Source organism: Typopeltis vanoorti, chromosome 15 (assembly GCF_054136105.1).
Source record: "Typopeltis vanoorti isolate ZY-2024b chromosome 15, IOZ_Tvanoo_1.0, whole genome shotgun sequence".
In the NCBI taxonomy this organism is placed as follows: Eukaryota; Metazoa; Arthropoda; class Arachnida; order Uropygi; family Thelyphonidae; genus Typopeltis; species Typopeltis vanoorti.
Genome location: NC_143563.1, coordinates 95931850 through 95954456, shown reverse-complemented (window position 1 = coordinate 95954456; position 22607 = coordinate 95931850). Strand labels below are relative to the sequence as shown.

The window sequence follows — 22607 nt, the reverse complement described above, 5'->3', positions numbered from 1 at the left end:
CTAGGATTTAAATATTATTTTCCAGTTGAATAGTCACAAACAAACAAGTTCAAATTTCCTCATTTATTTGTTTTTCGGCGAAATATCAGAGTTTGGTTCTAACAAAGTACAGGAAAATTCCATCTTACATAATTTGTACAGATGTTAGTAAATCCTGTTTTATGCGCAGTCATCTGCTGGTTCTCACTATTTACCTCTCTCACTATTTCAGCTACGAAACTATAAAAAAGAAAACAGAACTTTCCATTTTATGTTTTTCCATTTTGCGAAGGCGCGAATATAATCAGATGTTCATCTGCTTTGCGTAAGTCGTTAAATGAAAGAATAAAATCTAAAACTCGCTTTAAATTTTTCAATCATGCACACACTCTAAAATGTGCAAACAAGAAGATTGGGAGTAAAAAATGAACGAAGCCACAAGTCTTTCGCAATGAATTTTACTGTGATGCAAGATTTCTTATTATATTCATATCCGTAGCAAACTAAATAAGAAGATGCTAATAAGATCGAAATAAAGTAATTTTTCGACATAAAGAGGCAGCACAAATCTTCATTTCTTTTTTTCTTATCTCGTAAGTTTTAGTTTAGTAAACTGTTTATGATTATATGGTTGATATTCAAAGCATTCTATAGAAATACTGACTACCTCAGTAGCGTAGTCGGTAGCAGCGACTCTCTATTGTTCAATAAGGCTCACACTTTCCGTCCTCACACTCATATAGTTCTACCTTTTCCCTTTCAGTCGTTTCCGACTGTAGATGACTTTGTAGACATTGCTCACAAAGTATTCCTGGTGAGATTTTTATAGGGTAGTTCACCATTGCTTTCCCCAAGCCCCCAATTTTATCCGGGCTAGGATAAAATTGGGGGATTGGGCATATAGCTGGGACATATTCATGACTGTAATCCGTGTGTGTTCTGAGGGACGAAAAATCCGAGTTTTTCTCCATATTAGACCAGCTAACTCACCTTTCGTCGAAAAAGACACCAACGAGAATCGAACCCAGGTCATTCCGACCAAAGAGCTTCGTCTGCACTGACTGAGCTACGGAGGCTCTCACTTATATAATTGCTACAGGATTTTACTCCTCCAGAAACAAGGTTTTTTTGGGGAAAACAGATAAACCTGCCATAGGATACACGAGTAACACACATTCTCATCTTATAGCTTCAGTTGCTTAGACAGATATCCGTACTTTCAGATATCCGTACTTTTTACTGAATAGTAAGTTTATAATAATCAATTTTTTTAAACTAATAAATGGTCATAATCGGTTGAACGATCTTCAATTGCAAACTCTGTATTTAAGGCTGAATGGGCCAAATGTTTAACAGATCTGTACGCAATGATCGTAATATACTTCATATCTACAAAAGTTATGAGAATAGAATGAGCTGTTTCCTACTACTGTTGGCGTAATTAGTATTCCGAAAATGTTATTCAATGGAAAGGGTGAATGAATGACACGAAATCAATGGAATACATCTTAGTACGTCTGGAAAAAAATATCGCCATGAGCAAAAGCTTGTTCAGAAATAGAAGAAAAGAAAAACTAGATTAATGCCATGGTTTATGAGCATGCGTGAAGGTTGTACAACGAATGGCGATCTAATCGCTACTGAAAGGTTTGTCTATCTACTTTCTTAATCTTTCTGGTTTTACTTTATGACTGTTGGCCCGATTTAGCAGCATCTCCGTAGCACGGTCGCTAGGACTACCCAGCATTTGCCCTTCGGTTATAAAGGCATGTTCCAATCTTCGTATAGGACGCAATGAACTTTCTAAGGGCCTTTCAGCAGAACGTGAGTTAGCTGGTCTTAGTTGCTTCTGGCATAACCCAAGTAATACAACCCAGCCAAAATTAAATGATCGTGAATTGTTTTATTAACGAATCTTTGTAGCCATTTAATAACCTTGACAGTAATCTATTCTATTTAACAAATTCAATGGTTAAGTAATCCTAGAATGTTGTCTTTCGCGTCTTAAATTTTGAGTGCCAAAATGGTGGCACTTACTAGCTCCAGCCTGCTTTCAGCAGTTGGAACAGCAAATCTGGTTAGTCATATGAACACGACTAATGATTTTTTTTTTTTAAGGACGGGATATGAATCTAGAAGAATAGAAAGAGCCTCTTGGAGGAAAAGAAATCTTTTAAATAATGCGATGGATGAAGATAAACATATTGCCTTTTATCCATCGTATCGCTCAAAGTCAGAATCCAGTAAATCAATTATGATTCACTTTTGAGAGTAAATCTGTGCTGATTTTCTTTCTAAAATAACACGGTTTTGAAACCAAATTGCGTTTTCGTAGTAGTCCTTTCTTCTTTCCCAAGATTTCAGCTCTTCTTTCCATTTGCATCGTTATCAAAAAAAAAAAAAAAACCGTTGTAGTAAGATATCTTTTCTTCCAATATATGCATTATAAGGCATTTATTGTGTAGCTTTCTTGGTCTTCACCAACAAGTGAAAAGTGCTATTTTGAGAGGCAAATAGATGATGGCCACTAGGAAGAATGTTCGCAATGGTTATTATATCCGTATGAAACCGGTTAAATCGCAATCAACTGAAAAACTCCTTATAAAGTTCCTGCGTAATAAAATAGAGAAGCAATAATTTTAAATTTAAGTTTATGGTGCTAGATTTGCAGAAAAATAAAAAGTATAAGTTTGGTTCTAGTTACCTTACCCGCATAACACAACAAAATCGACCATAAAACACACACTAGTTAGGATTAGAAACGTCGTCTTCGAATTAGCATGTTGTAAGAATGTATTCAATTGCGGGGATGGTTATAGCTGAAGAATAGTTGACGATGCAACGATGAAATTAGAATATTATGTTTTAATTGCATGTAATGTCTGATCTCTTTATCTGTTTTGCATATCAAGTTTGGCATCCCGTTACGAGAATGGCTAACTCATCTTCAGTTAAATATCCCGTAAGTTTCTATCGCGGGATTCGAACCTGGATATTTCCAACTGAAAGACAAATGTTGGTACTGCGTAGGGACAACAAATTCTTGATTTGACGGATGCACTGACTACTCAGCGAGTGCAACTTATGAAATATTTTGATAGTAATAACAGCAATGCTTCGTACCCACTGTGGCTATCATTTCAGTTTCAGTTTCTCTTTCTTAAAATGTGCATCCATTCCCACACTTTTCTTTGAGTTACACTTTTCACCATTCTGTACTGACATTCGTCTGTTTAAATGACGAAAGGGTTGACCCGTTGGGATTCAAACTCTTCGCCGAACAGCACGACGGCAGGTTTTTTTCGATTATGGTGTAAATGGAAAGAGGAGCTGAAATGTTTGTTCTTCGACTGCGCGAGACATGAGCATCGACAACTGTGAAGACACTTTAAGATTTGATTTTGTGTATAGCAAAAGACTTATCCTGTTTATTGATATAACGGCATGATATATTGGAAGCCTGTTCTGGTACGCATTGTTTAGACTTTGGTGTTTTTTCTTTTTCATTTTCCCTCGTAATCCAATTACAATTGACAATCCTAGTATTTAACGCTGACAGAACCCTCTGAACATCACTTTTAGACAGGTTTTAAATTAGCTATTTCCTAATGATGCTATGAGCATTTTATGCCCTAATCTCGAAAACATTGTATCTGTGTGTTAAGAAAAGTTTAATTTTCTTGACCAAAAAGCTCTGGAATGACTTTTAATGGGATTATATTAATCACGTGCATATAATAAACAACTATGTTATACCAACTAGCTTCACAAAAACTAAGGCTGTTGGCATCTTCAGGGTACATAACTGATGTAAGGCACTAAAAAGTAAAAAACTGTTACAAACTATAATCAACCGATTCCAATTATATTAAACAAAGAACAGAGCGCGTACAATACATGCATAGAGCGTGCATGATCTCACTTGTTGTTATTTAGGAACGTTCTATGGTTGAAAAGACAACGAGATGATATACGTTATATTTCTACCATCGTCATTCCATACTTAGGGACAGTTCCCAATAAGATTTCAAGACTCCTTAGACCACATAAAATAAGAGTGGCCTTTAAACCTACAGAAACGATTAGACAATTCTTAAGATCTCCGAAAGATAGCCATCCTTTCTCCAAATATGCTGGAGTTTATAACATACCCTGCTCGTGCGGCTTGAATTACATCGGCCAAACGTCAAGGAGCCTTGAAATTAGGCAAAAAGAACATATAGGTGACGTCGATAATAACAGAAAAAAAAAATCGGGGTTAGCTTTTCATTTCTCAAGAACGAACCATACCATAGAGTGGGATAGAAGCACAATTCCTTACATAGAGGAGGACTTCTGCTCCCGAATTGTAATAGAACAGTTGCCCGCTGTACACAAAACCTTAACAGGAACCAAAGACTAATCTTACCCGTGATCTGGAAGACCCTTATTAGATCTCTCAACTCGCCAGAACTGAATTAGTGCCAACCATAGAACGTTCCTAAATAACAACAAGTGAGATCATGCATGCTCAGTGCATGTATTGTACGCGCTCTGTTCTTTGTTTAATATAATTGGAATCGGTTGATTATAGTTTGTAACAGTTTTTGACTTTTTAGTGCCTTCCATCAGTAATGTACCCTGAAGATGCCAACAGCTTTAGTTGGTGAAACTAGATGACTAGTGAATATACGGTGAATATACGCGAGATACATGTGAAGCGTGCAGGGTGGAACTATTGTTATAGTTTCACCCTGTTATATAGAACTGTTGTTTAGTGGGTAAGATAGAATGCGCAATTTCCTGAAATCCTCTGGAAGTTAATAAAGATAGATTGTTACCTATTTTTTCCAGAATGATTTAAAAATCACAATGTGCATCGCAAATATAGACATATTCAGAAACATTGTGCACTGACCGCCAGAAGCCTATGAAATGCTTCGGGGGGATAATATACGAGGGGGGGCTGGCGGTCCGTCTTAAGCTATGAAGAAACTTGAACCAAGGAAACAATCAGTTTTATCTTGCCTGCCCTGATATGATGAGTCCTTAAAACTAAATGACTTCCGTGCATTGAGAGATCTACCAAAAAAAAATAGTTTTTTTTGGAACAAAACACTTCGTCTTCTCTGTTAAGGACTCTTAGCAGATAATTATAAAATCGTTCTACAAATAGAATTTCTCTTTGCCATGCATACTAGAAACATCGATTGGCTAGCAAATATATTAAAGGAATGTACACTATGTTGCAAAAATATTTGGATATATCCCAATCTTTTTGAATCTTACATTATAAAACGCATGTTGAACAGCAAGGTATACGAGAGTGGTCTGAAAAGTTCTCGGTCTCGACCATAGATGGCAAAGCTATCAGCACGATTTTTTTTTTTTTTTTTCTAAATTGGCACATCTGTTATAAGCATCCATGTGAAATTGCAAGTCATTCTACCAAGTAGTTTGTTTTATACTGAAGCAAAAGTGTTGTCTGTATCCCTTGAAATGGATAAAATTGAGTATCGCGCGGTTATAAAATTATTTGTAAAAGAAGGTTTAACGCCAAAAGGAATTCATTCGAAGTTCATGAAAGTTTATGGGCACTCTTCTCCTTCGTTTTCGACAATTAAGAAATGGGCTTAAGCGTGGCCGTACCAGTCTTGAAGATGATCCACGTGAAGGACGTCAAAAAAAGTGTAACAACACCAGAAATTATTGATCAAGTGCTTGATATGGTATTGGATGACCGGCGAGTCAAAGTGCGTGAAATTGCTAAGATCGTAGGCATTTCAAAAGAACGTGTAGGATATATTTTGCATGAAGAATTGCAAATGAAAAAGCTTTGCGCGAGATGGGTGCCGCGCTTGCTCATAGCACATCAAAAACGCACTCGCATGAAAATCTCTGAACAGTGCTTGGAGAGTTTTAACAAGAATAAAATTGATTTTTTGTGTGTCGATTTATTATTATGGATGAGACTTGGATTCACCATTACACACCAGAATCCAAAAACAGCAGTCAAAACAGTGGACAGAAGCTGGTTGTTCAGCGGCAAAGAAGACAAAGTCGGTTCCATCAGCAGGAAAGGTCATGGCATCGGTATTTTGGGATGCTAAAGGAATTTTTTTTATTAATTATCTTGAAAAGGATAAAACAGTAACCGGGGAATATTATTCCGATCTTTTAACCAGACTAAACAAAAAAAAAAAAAAAAAAAATCGTGAGAAAAGACCCGGTTTGCAGAAGAAAAAAATCATCTTTCATCAAGACAATGCACCTACCACAAAGGTGTTTCGGCAATGGGAAAATTAAGGGATCTGCACTATGAATTGTTGGAACATCCACCCTATTCCCTATCTGGCTCCCTCTGACTTCTATCTCTTTCCAAAACTAAAACTCTTCCTAGCTGGTCAGTGTTTTTCTTCGAATCAAGAGCTGATTGCAGCTGTAGAGGGGTATTTTGCAGATCTTGCTGAGAACCACTGCAGGGACGAAATAATGGCGCTGGAGTATAGCTGGAATAAATGTATTAGTCTTAAGGGAGATTATGCTGAAAAATAAAAATAATTTTGAAATTATAAATTTGTTTTTTTATTGATAGGCCGAGAACTTTTGAGACCACTCTCTTACAAACAGAATGACCTGACAGCATCGCACACATCCATTTCCAGTGCTGTTGTGTGCAATATTGAAAATGGGACATGGTTTAGTTAACCGATATACAGTTAGGTGTTATCATAAGCTGCCATGTTAGTCAGTCAAATCGTAAGATTCTAGTACATTAGAGAATCAGATCAACTAAGATGGATGTCGTTGAAGTATTGAAAGACAGAACATTAAGAAAGAGTTAAGAAAGTCAAAAAATTGATAACAGACTGCTGGAATATCAAAAACTATGTGTTTTGAGTAGACCATTACTTATCGAACTATGTAGCCTCTGTTTATGCATTTGCAGCCAAATATCATCCTCCATCTCTGGTTTGTTTTCTTTGGCACAGAGCTCACCATAATTGGACAGTAGATCGTTCAAAGGAAGTAATATTAATATTTTGATTAATGTTATATCATTTACTAGGTGCTCTACGGAAACGATCCAGTCGAGAATACCTAAATATGTATTATCATACTACAATGGTTGGATTAACATAGTTTGATGAAATGGACGAGCAAAGATTAGTGTGGACAACACAGAATTCCAATGTTGCAGAGCATCTAAAGAAAGAATTTGAGGTCGATTATGAACAAAATTAACATATCCTGGAACATAACCGCTGTTCATTTATCTGTCATTTGTAAAAAGGTGGGGAAACGCTGTCTCATGCTTTATGTTCGTTAAGTGTTCCCCCCCCCCTGGCCGGTTTGCTTTTTTGAGGGATGAAAAACCTTGAGTTTCCGGTAGGAGAACTTCCGACCACCGTATGAGATCAGTTAACTCGCCTTCAGTTGAAAAGTCCACATGAAGATCCTCCTCGTCCTAGAGGATTCGAGCCCAGGTATTCCTAAACCAACCGGATGAGCTATAGCGGTTCCTCAGTTCTTTGTAGTTGCATGTACATTTTGCTTTATCGATTCATAACACACGCATATATTATCGCCCATTCCTCTTGGTAATAATTTGGTCACACGCACGCTATGCGACGCAATTCACTCTTAATTACGTATAATTTGGATATTTACTTATATCTCTATCATTTTCTGAATACTTCATACAGAAAAGGCATGATGAATATATAGAGTATTATTGTTGTTGTTATTCACTATTGTTATTCGCCTATTTGAATTTAAGAGAATCAAATGACATACATTATGAAAGTGGATACAAAGAAAATGGGATGAATCTTTACTGGAACTTCATAATCGAAGTTGTACACTTTACAGTTGGTTGGAATTGAAAACATGGCGAACATCGATTGCATATTTATATTCGTATTTTCGTATTACAATTACCAATGAAAAGAGAACAAGTGCATTTATAAATACAAGTACAGTAATAGAATAACGAATCGAGATGAGATCTGGAATATCTTTAATGAAAGTTAGTTTTTAATGAGTAGCACAATTGGTTTTCCACTCAATTCTCCACACAATCAAAAAAAAAAAAAAAAAAAAAAAAAGTAACCGAAAAGCAAAATTACAAAAAATCATATACAAATAAATGATTCTTATCAATATCAATTTGCATCAGTTAATATTAGATTCATTAAAGAATTATTCTATGCAGGATATTAAAAGGTGAAATGACTAGATTTCAATATTAACGAGTATTTTAAAATACTTGTTATATAAAAGTCATTTTTAGAATAATATATTTTTTTTTCCAAATTATTTTATAATAATTATCTATAAATAATGATCATCTTAGTGGGATAACTGGTCTCAGACTAATATTATTCTACACGATTACGACATGCCGTCTATCCAAAAGAACTTCAAGGTCTGATTTCAATCAAACTGAAACAGAATTGCGTTGTATGGTCTCAAACTTTTATATATATATATATATATATATATATATATATATATATATATATATATATATTAAATCTCAAAAACTGCATTTCCTTAGCTACTAACAGAAATAAATTGATTTCTTATACAGAGATCCGAGTTTCCGAAGTATGATTAACAGTCGTAGTCTTAATTCATCTTTGGTATTCTGAGTTAAAGAATCCAGTTTATGATATTAAGATCCAATTTAAGATTTTTCAGGCATTTATTAGCAGGGAAAAAAAAATGAACATCGAATGCTTAAAGAAATATAAAATTTAGATATTATGTTATCAATGGAAACAGAAAAAGGTGTCAACACTTACTTGAAAACTAACTTTTTTTTTAATTATTATAAGAAAATTTTAGATATTTTAACAAATATTATTCAATTAAAACATTTTATTAAAGGATAAATACTCACCCAACTCTTCTATGATGTTTTAAAAAGTTTAAAACTAGGCTGTAGAAAGAATTGAATATAGAAATTTATCAAAATTCAGCTTATTTTTTACATAATAGTTATTAATTCTAAAAAATAAATAAATATTGGCTAACAAAACGAGTTTGAAGATTGCTTCGGGGAAGAATTAAACGAACTTCACAATTAAAACGAATTTGGTAATTGATATAAAATTATATTTAGAAAAAAAGCTTCCATTTATCTACCTACAAAACCAAATTACATCTTTGCATTTTGACTAATTAGACAGTATTAACTAATAACGATCGGACAATTATCTGGAGTGCAGTAATACCAGTTCTATTATGGGCTTGCAGCTGGCTACTCTGGGATGTGTCAAATTGACCCGCCCACTTTGGCTCTCTGCCAACACCATTGGTTGCAGGGTTATAGCGGGCTATAAAAATAGAGGCTATAAAAGTTAAGGAAATGTAATTTGCATGGAGGGATCCTCCTCCTCATGCTTTCCAGGCCTTGAAGCTAGTAGCAGGAACACTGGCGACAACCATAAAAGGCCTGTCTGTAGACGTCCTACTATTCGCTAGAGGGTCATAATTCCGGCCATGAGAAATTCACCGAAAATTGCACTTTCCCGTTCCGGGGCTCTTCAAGTTATCGAGTTTTCCTCAGGCTTTAAAAAAAATAAAAATAAGAACACCAAGCGTTTCAGGGGAGGAGAAGGGGGGGGGAGCAGTACAACGATCAACTTAATGCTAGACGAGTGTTTTTCTTGAGATTTTTAAAGGATCCAGAGCAAAAATGAAACCTTGCAGACTGTCCGTTTTCATTTTCTTTGTATGGGAGATGTGAAACAGTTGACCGCTTGGACGTTATGCTGTCTCCTAATGTTAACTTGATTTCAAGATGTGTTTTTAAATAATGATTATAATCTCTGTATGGCAATAGAAATGTTGAAACTCTCCAAAACATTCATAATTGTTTATTTATGTTTCTTTTTGAGGAATTTCAAGCAACCTCAAAGATCAGTACTTATTATTCTATAATTAGACTTGTTTTCATTGGAAAAGACAGCAAAAATTCCAATTTGCCATTAAGATTATTAAAAGAAATGAACATCCATAATTATTTTATAGGCAAGACAGTAGCCGCGTTGATATTGCGATGAGTGTGCTGCTGCTTAAATTTAGGATCGGACTCATTCTGTGTATTCGCCTTTTAATAATATTGCTTACATGTCAAAATTAACGTCTCGAATCCAAAAGTAAATTTTCTCCCCTACTGTTCTAAGTTTAGTTTAATTTCGTGTAGAGGGCGCTGATTGTTTTTCATAAGGAAACGTTTCAAGTGACAACTGATAAAAAGGCCGTAGAAAACAGAAATATAATTAGAAATGCGCATTGTATATATCCAATCACTACATAGCGATTGCATAGGGCTTATCATTCTTTTCAAATTGTTAGGCCTAATGGCTTCTTTCAATAACTTGGCTTTTTTTTTTTTTTTTTAAAGAAAAGCCTAAGTCAGATAATGACAGGGTCGTTATTTACACCTTACATAGTTCTGCTGTGTGTGTGAAAGCGTAAGCGATCTGTAGTCAGTTTGATTTGCAGAAGCAAAATCTACTGTTCCTGGAGTTTATAATTTTCATTATAGTTCTGGTATTTAAATGAAAATTATAAACGAAAATTATAAATGATCAGTTCCCTTTAATTGTCTACTTCATTGTTCTAAAAGTTTCCCATCCATTTAGAATTTTTTTTTAAAATTTAGTTGCAGGTATGCACACGAGCTGTAACTCTTAAATACAAAGTCATAGGTTATTTCTTTAAAACCACCTGCGACGTGTAGTTATGAAAAGTTTTAGTACTGTGCTGTGCTATCTTCTCTTGTTTATTTGCTAGCGGTTCACGGTTGATGACTCAAGAACAGTACTCTTATACACAGTATATTTCGGTGTACGTTTTGTTCATGTCTTTAGACTTATCCATGAAGATGCTATTTGCAGTTCCAGCAACAAAATACTGAAACCACTCAATAATAGAATGCTTAGCCGGATCAAACGTTATTTGCACACGATAAAGTGATTCTCCCTGTGAAATATCGATGAAAGAATCTGAATCAATAGACAAGAAGTAATAGGGATGGTTGAGGTTTTGGATTAAGTCGGGCAGCTGAGGTATGTGTAAATGGTGGATGGCAGGGAAACAGAATATACTGTAAAGGAGTTGATAATCCCTATTAAGAGGTTTCGCGAGGCATCTTCAAAGGGTGCCAATGTTGAATTGCTCTTATAAAGATTCTTTGCTTTCTAGATGGATTCGAACCCAAGCGCTTTCATCCAAAGGATATCGCCGTTAAACTGAGCTAAACTTCAGCAGTCGTATTCTTATTGTATAATCAAACTACGTTTCAAGCTTCTTAAGAGGTGAATTCAGCATTGCGATGCAGATTTCGCGAGTTATTTTTCAATTCCCATTTGAAGTAAACTTCTGCTTTTTGATTCATTAATAGAAGATAATTATTTTTCCTGTTCATTTTATTTGTTATATTTCGCGTCAAACACGAAATATTCTGAATGAACGCCATCCCAAAATGAAACAAAATGGTTAAAACCCATTTCAAAAAGAAAAAGATTTATTTGAACGATGGATTGAAAATATTCCCTTCAAGATTCGGTGAATTGTCTCCCAGTTAGTTACACGCCACAAACTGTAAGATGCCCAAGCAAGTTCCAACATTCAGTATAAAAATGGAAAACAAACAGTTTATTCTTAAATATACTGATCGATTAAAAGCTTGCATGCTTCATTTACAAAATGAATACGCAAACATACGTCATTTTCATATTACAAGGAATTCTATATTAGCAATCTATATGTTCAGAAACAGTCTGCCTAGTCCTACGGTTTACGTAATTTTGTAGTTCAAAGATAAATATTGTGGACAGTTCCCCTTGTATGGACATCAGTACGGATCATCGCGGGATGGTTGATTTTAGATAACTTCAAAGCAACTAAAACTACTACTACGGAAAAAGGGTTATGCGTTCTATGGCCTGTTTGTCTGTCATGAAGCATGCAACAACACAAGATTACAGGAGGAGAAACGTTTCATCTCCGTATGACAACAGCTAACCTACATTTAGCTAAAAGTCTATAAAAGGTTCCTCTCAGCGTTATATTTAGGGGGGAATGATTATTCCCCCCCCAAAAAAAATACTTTAATTTTCATTCTAATAAAATCATATATACTCTACATGTCATATACGTTTTGTGACTTATTTAGTACTGTACTTCATTTATATTAATTAATACTTACTTGAACTTGTTGATTTTGTTAATAATTCCTTTATAGTGTTGAAATATCATCAGAATTTATCATATTATTATTATTTTTTATATTAATCATATTCGAACTCTCTCCACACAGTATCGGAATTGGTATTATTATATGTTTACCAGTATGGGAAAATGTATATCCAGAAGGTTGGTAATGTTCCGCAAACCTCAGAATTGCTAGAAGGTAATGTGATATACGACGATGGAGAAATATATTCGAAATACCACGGAAATAAAATGTCACTGGTCAAAGATCTACGCACTGGCTTCGCCATAAACGAGGTATGTACTCAATTATTGTCTTTAAACAGAATTTTGTCTTTTTACACTTATTTAACTAGTTTAGAGTAAATTGCTTCTCAATTTTCAATTTATATGATATTAAATATGATGTCAAAAAAGAAAGCGTTATTTAAAGACCTTTCTATAAAAAATAACTGCAAGATGACGATAGCAGTACAATTAATATGCTGATATGGTCGTTCTGACTAAGCACGTTGAGTCATGCAATGGCATCCACAGAACTGTTTAGGGAAATGAATAATATCCTATCGATCGGCAGCAAATGATCACGTCTTAGAGCATGCGTAAACATGAAAATATTCGTAATGAATTACAACTGATATTGTTTCCATTGAGTAACAACATTGAGAGATGAAGTGATATCAATCGGGGGGTGGGGAATTGATGCTTCTATGGTACGGGACATTTCTTTGTACACATTATGAACGTTGGTTGTAGTCACGTATGTTTTTTAAGTAGTGGGTTATCTGGATAATTATTAATTCAGGGGCTATCCTGTATTCTTCAGGAGGGGCTCCACGTTTTGTAATATTTCCATCAGTATGATTAACAACAGAGCCACTTGGGGATGGACAGAATCGGAAAAGGCCAAATGCTCATTTGTTATATATTTTTATGCAAATTAGTATATTTTTGTCAGAGAGAGAGAGAGAGAGAGAGAGAGCTGTTGACTGCTTGCGTTCCTAATGGATAACCATAACCTCTAAGTAACACCATAAATATTTTACGGCATTTACCATTCTGTTTTACTCCGATCTTCGTCATACCTACACATTTCGCATGTTTATTGGCTTTTTTATTAATCTGTTTCACCAAAATCTTCATTCTTAAGGTTTTTTTTTTTTTTGTGGCAATACATATCGATATAGTGTTGCAAAATTCTAAACAATAAATAAACGTTTGGTATTACTAAACAGGATTCTAAAGTTCACCTTACGTAACCCCAAGTGTCAAATAAACGATTTTTTTCCTTTTTTTTTTTTTTTTTTTTACTAAGCAAGATGATTATGATAGAAATCTCAACTGTGCATCAAAGAGTGCACTTTACAACAAGCCGCTGGCTTTTTGTTAGTCACCAGCATACACGACTCATCTCTAACCCTGTGGTGATAATTCACGAACTAGCATTTAGTTATTATGTTCGTCAAACATCTGTTTTCAGCTATTGCCTGTGTTATTAACTTCCATAATATTATACACACCCCTCATATTAAAAGATACTCATACTGCAATTTTTATGAAAGTAGCGTGTACACATTACAATTAAGGGAATTTAATGAGTTGTACGAACAAAACTTAACTTCTGGAGTTACTATTATTAAAAAATAATTGTTTTTCTTAATGGTAAGCAATCGTTAAAAAGTAAATTAGGCAAATATGATTATTCGAATTCAAAATGTGTTTGTGATTGTTGTAGTTGACGCAACAATGACTAGTAATAATGAAACTGAGCAATTCCATGACGATATGTGGAATATCTGCAATGAACAGCGAATTATTTCAGTTTCATAATTGGAGACTAACCGCTATAACTAATAATCTCGAACTAGACTGAAGTGCAGCGTAACAATTTTGATATGAAACAAGATATGAAGTAAGATTACTGAATTTACTTAAGAAACATTCCTACGAATATTAATAATAATAATAATAATAATACTTAGAGAAGCAGATAACATTTACAAAATAACAGGAAGAAGCGTTTAAACATCTGAATGGGATAGTGAGGTTTTTCAAAGTGCTAAATAAGACAAACCGGCCACCGAATACACTAAGTTAGCAGATACAATATTATATTATGGACGCAGCCTTATTTACTCGTATTGTGGTCATAATTACAGCCAAACAAATCATTTCAAGTTTGGAAGAGCCGTTGCATCTGCCTGTTTTAGCATGTAAGACATTATCCAGAAAATTTCATCGAAAACAATTTACCGAAATGCAATTTATCGAAATAACAATGTAAGACCTAGAAAATCTTCTGTCTGTCATTCGCTAAAAACGAATGGCTTAAACACGAACTTAGTATTAGCATCAGTATTAGCAGCATCAGTATTACTTCCAAGCCTTAATGGAGTCCGAAGACTCATCGCGGGATAATCGGACACTCACAGACTACAATAGCTATCATGTCTTGCCTTGAACACAATCTTGGAGCATCCATTATCCACTCGGGCAATGCATCCCCCCCCCAAGCAAACAAACAAACAAAAAAAGTTCTTTCACTTCTTTAATCATATGACCTTTGTACAATTTCCAGGGATGCTCTCTCGTTCTCGTATCACCTGTTATCCCATGCGATAAATCTCCTGTATCTATTTCACAGACTCTTCGCACCAACTTATACGTCTGACTCATATCACCCCTCTCTATCCGCCAAGCTCTGAACACTTCATTCCCACAATGTCTGCTCATACTCAATATTCGATAGTCCGGAGATCGTCTTAGTTACTCTTTGTACTGTCCCCATTGTGTCCTTATCATCCAAATATAGCCATGTGACCAGATATGTACATAGAAATCCAAACGAAGCTTAATTAGCACTTCATACTGTGGAACTTTCATCTTTTTATTCGTACATGTCAGTGTTCTTGGTATTATAGCAGCAATTTTTGGGTAATCCTTACAACTTTTGCGATGTCATCCCTGAACTTTTGTTCCCTGTCCTCCATTTCTTGAAGCAGAATTCCTCCAATCTGGAGGAACTCCATATTGGAGTAAACCCCATTCCATCTTCTCTAATCAGAATGCATAACTTTACACTTAGAGACAATAAAATGAAATCCCTATTCTTCAGCCCAAAGTACCAACATATTTAAATCTTCTTGCAACAACAACAACACATTAGAACTTCCTGACATCGCTTTTCCCAATTTAGCTTTATCAGTAAACAACTGAATATCTCTTTGCACATCGTGAACTACTAGAGGACTGAAAAGTTCTGATAAATACCTAGAACAAAAATGATATTAAAGCAACTCCTATAACCCCAAGAAGGAATATATGTTAAAAATCTTTAACCCCATGTTTCATCAAATTGCGTAAAATTTCTTCTTTTTCTTTAAGGATATATAAGAAGACATGTCAGTTCCTTTATACTGATTATCACAACTTTTCAGCACACCCTCGCATATCATTAGTATATAAGTTAAACAACATGGATTTTCAGAACAGAACTCAATGCAACCCGCTCTTCGCCTTCATTTTTCGGGACATTACACCCTTCATACATAACTCACCGGTTCCTATTAGTCAACCATCCATGGAACCAAGGTATCCAATATATCCATCCTCCATCCTGCTCAATTTCAACAATAGATGAAAAACTGCTTTGCAAATGTATTCTTCGAGATATATTTTTGTTAATTTCACAGTACCTATGCGTATACTATGCAACAACGGGTTTGTATCAATATCAGTTATTGCTTTTATAAGGAACATCTTTCATTAAAGAACAGGTCAAGATTAAAAATTATTCCTTGTTATAAAACCAAACGAGATCCGCATTATGATCCCGACAACCTCCAAAATAAAGGAAACAATTTATCATTAACTTATTTTTACATCATTTTTGGAAACTATTAATGTCATTCTTAGTACTTTTAGCGAAATGATTCTCTACCTGAATAGAGATATTGAAATTTTTATAACTTAAAAACACATTACTTAAATGTAATAAAAACGCTAATAAAATTGTTGTAAGCTCTCCCAACAATTTTATTGGGCATCTCAGTTTTCGGGTGGCGCATTTGCAATTAGTAAATTATATCCTTATTGCTGTATTTTTATATCTTTGTTTATTATGCAGTGCTACCGAAATGAAATAGAGCAACAAGTTTTTAAGTGTTCTAAAAGGTAAGTATTAAAATAAATATTTTTAATACAGGGAATCAGATATTCATGAAGTCTTTGTGCTTACATTGGTTTCTGAAAGGATTCCATATAGATAATCAGCAGTATACTATTCCTAAATGCAGCGACTTAAATATAAAGTTAAATCTTTAAAAAATATATTTTAAGAAATAATCTATTATTTTGAATATGATAGAAATTTACTTTTTAAGACTCTCTTTGAAAAAATAAAGAAACAATAATAAAAATAACAACACCATCTAATTTTAAAGATGATATTATTATTTTAATTATTCTGCATTGACGTACATTTCGATTTATCTAAGCATATTTCAGTCCAAAATCTCCCCAAAGATTCGTTTTTTATTTTTTTTTGGCTTTTTGTTAGGAAGCTCCGTTCCATATTTCATTTGCAACAGCCATTCATATGTAAATATCTTTTTTTAATAATTTTTGTTATTATGCATTATGTATTTTTATTTCATTAAAATGTGATATAACTTTTTTGTTTGAATTTTAGGTTAACTATTTTTGTGTATTTTAGATACAGCGGTAAGTGATACACCATTTGACCTCCAATCGAATACTTGCATATACATAATCAGGTAATCCACTTTAGAATACTCATGTAAAAAAGTATGTAATATTATATATATTAAGCAAACTAATATTATTGTTCATATCATGTAATTATTTTGCTTATGGCTATAACATACTGATGTAAATGAAAAAAAAATATATGAAATGTTAAATTTACAAACTCACTGCTTAGTAGCACCGCTTTTTAGTAAAAAAAAAAAAAATACAGTGACTAACCTCTCTAATTAGAGACTGGATTCCCTAATATAATAGCTGCAAAATTCCTTTCCAAAAAGGAAAAAAAAAAACACAGTAATTTTTCTCATATTTTCAAGAGGAGGGAGCATAATACATTGAATTTTACATATAAGGCCACTGGACGTTCCTTCCTTTCTTTTTCTTTCTTTCTTTTTTTTTTTTTCTTTGTTAATAATTCGAAGGCCAAAATTAGTTCTTTTGAAAACTCCCAGGAATACAGTGTCTCCGATAATTGACTGCTAGCTGTACACGTGTCCAATATATTCTCTCTGCTACAATTTTAAAATATCACCTTAGGTTACAATTAAACAGCTAAAAATTACAAGATCCTTTTATATACGGTATTTTTGGAGTTGTCGTAATTGGAGGTATGCAGGATTACTTCAGTAAAAAGTAAAAATATTTGAGCAGAATAATTAACTTTTATACGAGTATATCTAAGATTTTAAATGTTAATTTAATTGTTTTAATTCTTCATTGAGCGGATTAATTAAGGTTTGTCATTTCGTCTATTTCTACATACAGATATAGAAACACAACGTCTCTGTATAATAAATACTCTATATAATAAATAGCACAAATAATCAAAAAATTAAAATGAAATGATTGAGATATTCACTTGTGTAGAATAAACTGTGCGTATTACTTTGAAAGAACAGAAGTAACTATAGAAACGAGAAGTAATTATAGAAACGAGAGTTAATTGTTTATTGTGCTGGTGGATTGAAGATCGGGAAACTTAGATAATCCTATTTTATTTTTCATCCTGTCTGGGATGCGGAACATTTGTTTTCGCACGATGATATAACTTAAATTTAACATAAGTCTCTACGCAAATATCTCAAGTGAACAATCTTGGGAATCTGGAATAGATTAGGAGGTTAAACAAAAGACAGCTGGAGGTGTTAGCTGGACTCGTGTGGAAATGGTAGGGCTACCTCTCCCGAAAACTCAGATTTTTCCCTCGCGGAAAAACAGTCAAACGGGCCAAAAGAACACACGCTATTAACAGACCCACTACTTATAGCTTTAATTGCTCCGGCAGCACTTATAATCAAATCCCAGAACTACATAAAAGTTATCTAAATGAGTACAGTGATTGGTTCAAAAGAAAGAACAAGATGCCAACACCGAACTAAAGAACTCCTTACATCCGAAGTTATTGAGTTTTAATAAAGGTAGCTTTACGAAAAGGGTTCGTGAACAATCATGGATGCTATTTATGAAGGCTTAGAGTAGACGGCAAGGGAAAACAGCGGATCATGTGATGCATGGACGATACGATTCAAAGTTTGATAATCTCACGAAAAGATGAAGAAAGTAATGATGAAAAGAACTAAGTACAAAGCAAATAATAATAATAAAATTAAAAAAATCCCAATTAGCTAAAGGTTTGAATGCAATATCTGCTTTACACAGAGAGAGGTTTTCTTGTTAATGTACAGTATATGACAATTTTATTGATCGTGATTAAGAAATATAAATCTTATAATTACTAATGGAAGATCCATAAGGCTTCATTTCGGTGATAAATCCTCTCCATCCCCGAGTTGCCTTAGCTTGTACTACTTAAAAGACATGGGCGCTGCCCAAGCATTCGTGTATTCGCCTTTTATTAGTGCATTTGATAAAATCCTCAGGGATACCGAGGATTGTATCATCGTAAGCTCTCAGGTCAACTTACGGAACTTTCATAGTTTCTACAAACATTCGGCTTTGAAATAATGTTGGATCTAATATCCACTTTGCTGATATAAAATTATGCATCGTACACTGTATCCGATGATTTTTCCCTAAGAACTGGCATGTGATATTTAGCTAATAATATTGCCCAATATTATATAATAGCTGTATAAGAATAACCTCTGGAAGTGCGGATTCGGATCAGACCATTGCATTCAACAACCATCAAACAGTGCATTAGTTTTATGAACTAGTGGAGAACAAACATATTGAAGAAGAAAAAATGGCCCAAAATCTACCCCGTATGTGAATATCTATTTGTCTGAAATAGAGCGCTGTTACGATACTTATTTCAACAAAGTGTATAATACAAAATGTAAGGATGTGTGCATCTGATTCTCTAAGATTCGAGTATTATTAGACCCAGAATCCTCTTAAAAGCTAAATAATTTGGCTTCTTATAAACCAAATTATGCCATGGCAAGAAAACTGATCTTATCTGCATAGTTATCTTCTTCTCATCAAAGATTAGGTATTTGCCTATTCCGGCTTCAGTGGTGTTGCCATGGAATTAGCTCCCTCCCTTTTCTTTTTTCTTTTAGTCTATATTTATCTATTTCTTTTTGCTAGTCAATATCTTTCCATTCTATACTCTGTTCTATCTGATTATGTATTATTCCCAAGCCTATCTATTTTGAAGGGAAGAACTCCAGTTTCCGAGGTTAAAAAAAAAAGAAAAAATCCTTCCTACTTATGAAATAGATGATCACTATTCATAGACATCTCTTATAAGGATTCTTCACATCTTCGATGAGATTCAAACCAAACCCAGATCTTTCCAACCACAGCAATTAAAGAGCTGTATAAGAATAGCAATGTAACACTAATACAGTCATCATTTAGACTTACTGAACTGACCTTCCCCCCCCCCCCCCGCCTTCTCATTTCGCTTGTTTTCTCTTTTTTGGTGAAATTGTCCTTTATATTTTAAATACAACTTACTAACCTGAAGGAATGAAATGCAACATTATTATTTTTTTATTTTTTTTTGTTGTTGTTTTGTTTTCATCGCAATAGCAGCGCCATACTTTGTTGGTAACTATAGAAAATTTTATCTCTTCCATAACCGACTGAGCCTCAGTAACGTTTCTTCAAGTATGAACCTGAAAATGCTTAAAAAGGAACACACTTATAACTAAATAGTGCTTTAAAAATATGATCCACCTGATTTTTCGGAACTGAGTATACCTAGATGGTAATACACACTTTAAAAACTACATGCAACTGAGTTCTATGGACTGAGTAGCAAACGAATGATGACGTAACAATATATAAATATCTGCCAGCTTTGAGAATAATTGTAAGTAGTATTAACAATGAAAACAAGAGCTATGTTCATTGTTACGTATATACTTTGAATACCTAATATGGTCATTGGATAAATGTTTATTTGTTGATACAATTCACACCAATTTATTCTACAATTCAGGAAGAAGTGAAAGTTGTAAATCTGAATTTAGTATATAAGGTTCATAGATTTTTTTTTTAGAAACTCCAAGATCAAAATTATTATTTTGAAAACTCGAAAGCAATACAGAATCCGATAATTGGCTGCTAGCTATTTATGAACTTACATTACACGTCTACTCCCTTCTAGAATTCAAAATATTATCCCGGTTTCGAACAAAACTACGGAATGTACATGCTAATTACATTACTTGCTCTATTCATGTGAGAAGAAGGGGAGGAAGCATCCTGTGTATTAGATGTTACATTTATGACTGTTATAAATGTTAATTTTAAAAATAATTTCGTAAAATTGACCCACCTGGTTTTCAAAGGGCTCGATATAAGATATATTTTATTTTAAAACGATACTTTTTGATCTCATGGAACAGACAACAAATAAATGATGACGTAACAATATAATGGTTGTTATCTATGGGTTTCCATTCCAGATGCATCTACTGTAAGTAAATGCATCTGGTCATTATTTTCATTGTTACGTATAACTGCCATGACATTTCTCAACTAGAGTATTGAACAACATCTTCTGCCTACTCAAAAACAGGTAAGCGTGTAATTGATCATATAATTCGTACAATTCCTTTTACAATATGTATCCCTTTGCTGTAAATTTTAAGAAGATATTTTATATCGATGATATTATTATACATGACCACAAAAGATGGATAAGTCTTCGTTTGAAAACCAATAATATAAGAATATAAACAGTTTATACGTGCATGTTTCTGTGGAGTATGCGATAAAATATAAATTTACTCATCTTTGCACTGCGTGCAGTTTTAAACCATAACATTGTATATAAACCAATACAACATATTTATTATGACTTTTAGTATTTTATTGGCTAATGTAATTATATAATTCATTAATTTAATAAGAGAAAAACACCTAAAAATAAATCGTTCGACAATATGACAGTTAAAATGCATTTTAAAACATCTTTATACTTAAAAGACCTCATACATACCTTAATATAAACCAATTGGCTGTTATAATATAACAGCCAACTGATCCATATTATGGTATATATGAGGTCTTTATATAATTAAAATGATGTTAATGATTCGAGGAAGGACTTTGAAAGTAAAAAGGGTGGTTTGTTTTCCCTCTCCTCCGCTCATTTCTGAAGTGAACTACCGTACTAAATTTCTAAAGATCGACCGACATTTTTTGGCTAATCTATTGCATTCTGGGAGCCTTAAAAATATAAAATAATTAGTTAATTTAATAGCAAATACCTATTCTTTGCAGAAAAATTATGATCATATCATTAATCATCTTAAAATAGCACATTCTGGACATGTGAGTTTGCCAACTCTATCCAAATTGATTTACCGTATCTTTGGATTTTTTTTTTTAATTCAAACAACTTTTAAATTGTAGTGAATTAATCTGTTTTCTAACGCGGAAGTGCTTATATTTATTCTGAATTTATTTTTACAAGATATAGTAGAATGTAAAATATTCTAATATATTATAGAATCGACCTAATATATCCTGAGGCCTTTTCTGTTTTTTTTAAAAAATGATTGCATGCAACAGTCATCAAGTTCTTTAATGGCTAAATATATATACTAATAAATATTTTAGAACTTAGTTATAAAAATTTATTATTCGTAAAATGACGCACACAAACCTTGTACTTTTAAGGAAGAATGAACCACATCAAATAGATAACACATCTGCTTCGAACTATCGCTAAAGGGAATTACGAAAAAAAAAAAAAAAGCTGTGTAATAGTGAGGAAAATAGAGGGAGAAACTGTAGAACAGCGCCTTCACAGAAACTAAAACCATAAATGAAAAGTTAATAATAATTTATGAATGAAAAAAGTAGAAATCTGATCAGAAAACAGAATAATAGAACTTTCAAAGACATAACAATGGATAGAACTGTAACTTATAAAGAGTGCCAAGAATTATATTTTGGCTATTCTTACAATTCTAGTCCTTCTATTGCAAATGCAAAGAATTGTATTCTTTGTCGTCGAAATATCACAACTTGAGATATTTCAACGACGTTGTTGAGATATTTCGAGATGGCTGGCCAGTCATCTCAATACGGCATTACACTAACTGCAAATTTAGATATATAGTTCGTGCTCTAGTTATAAGTCTGTAATATTAATATCACAAAGTATCGCTGCTTGTAGCGATATAATGGTAGTATCCATACTATAATATTTCTTATGAATTCATAAAAAT

General features: G+C 33.6%; 1 long non-coding RNA gene across 1 annotated transcript in view; it reads left to right on the top strand.

Moving 5' to 3' along the window:
* Nucleotides 1-22607, top strand: part of LOC150099000 (uncharacterized) — a 42495-nt gene that overhangs the window by 6213 nt on the left and 13675 nt on the right. The window contains exons 2-3 of the long non-coding RNA XR_016549485.1: nt 12293-12483; nt 16901-16961. This is a non-coding gene — a long non-coding RNA (uncharacterized LOC150099000). The remainder of the gene's footprint in view (nt 1-12292; nt 12484-16900; nt 16962-22607) is intronic.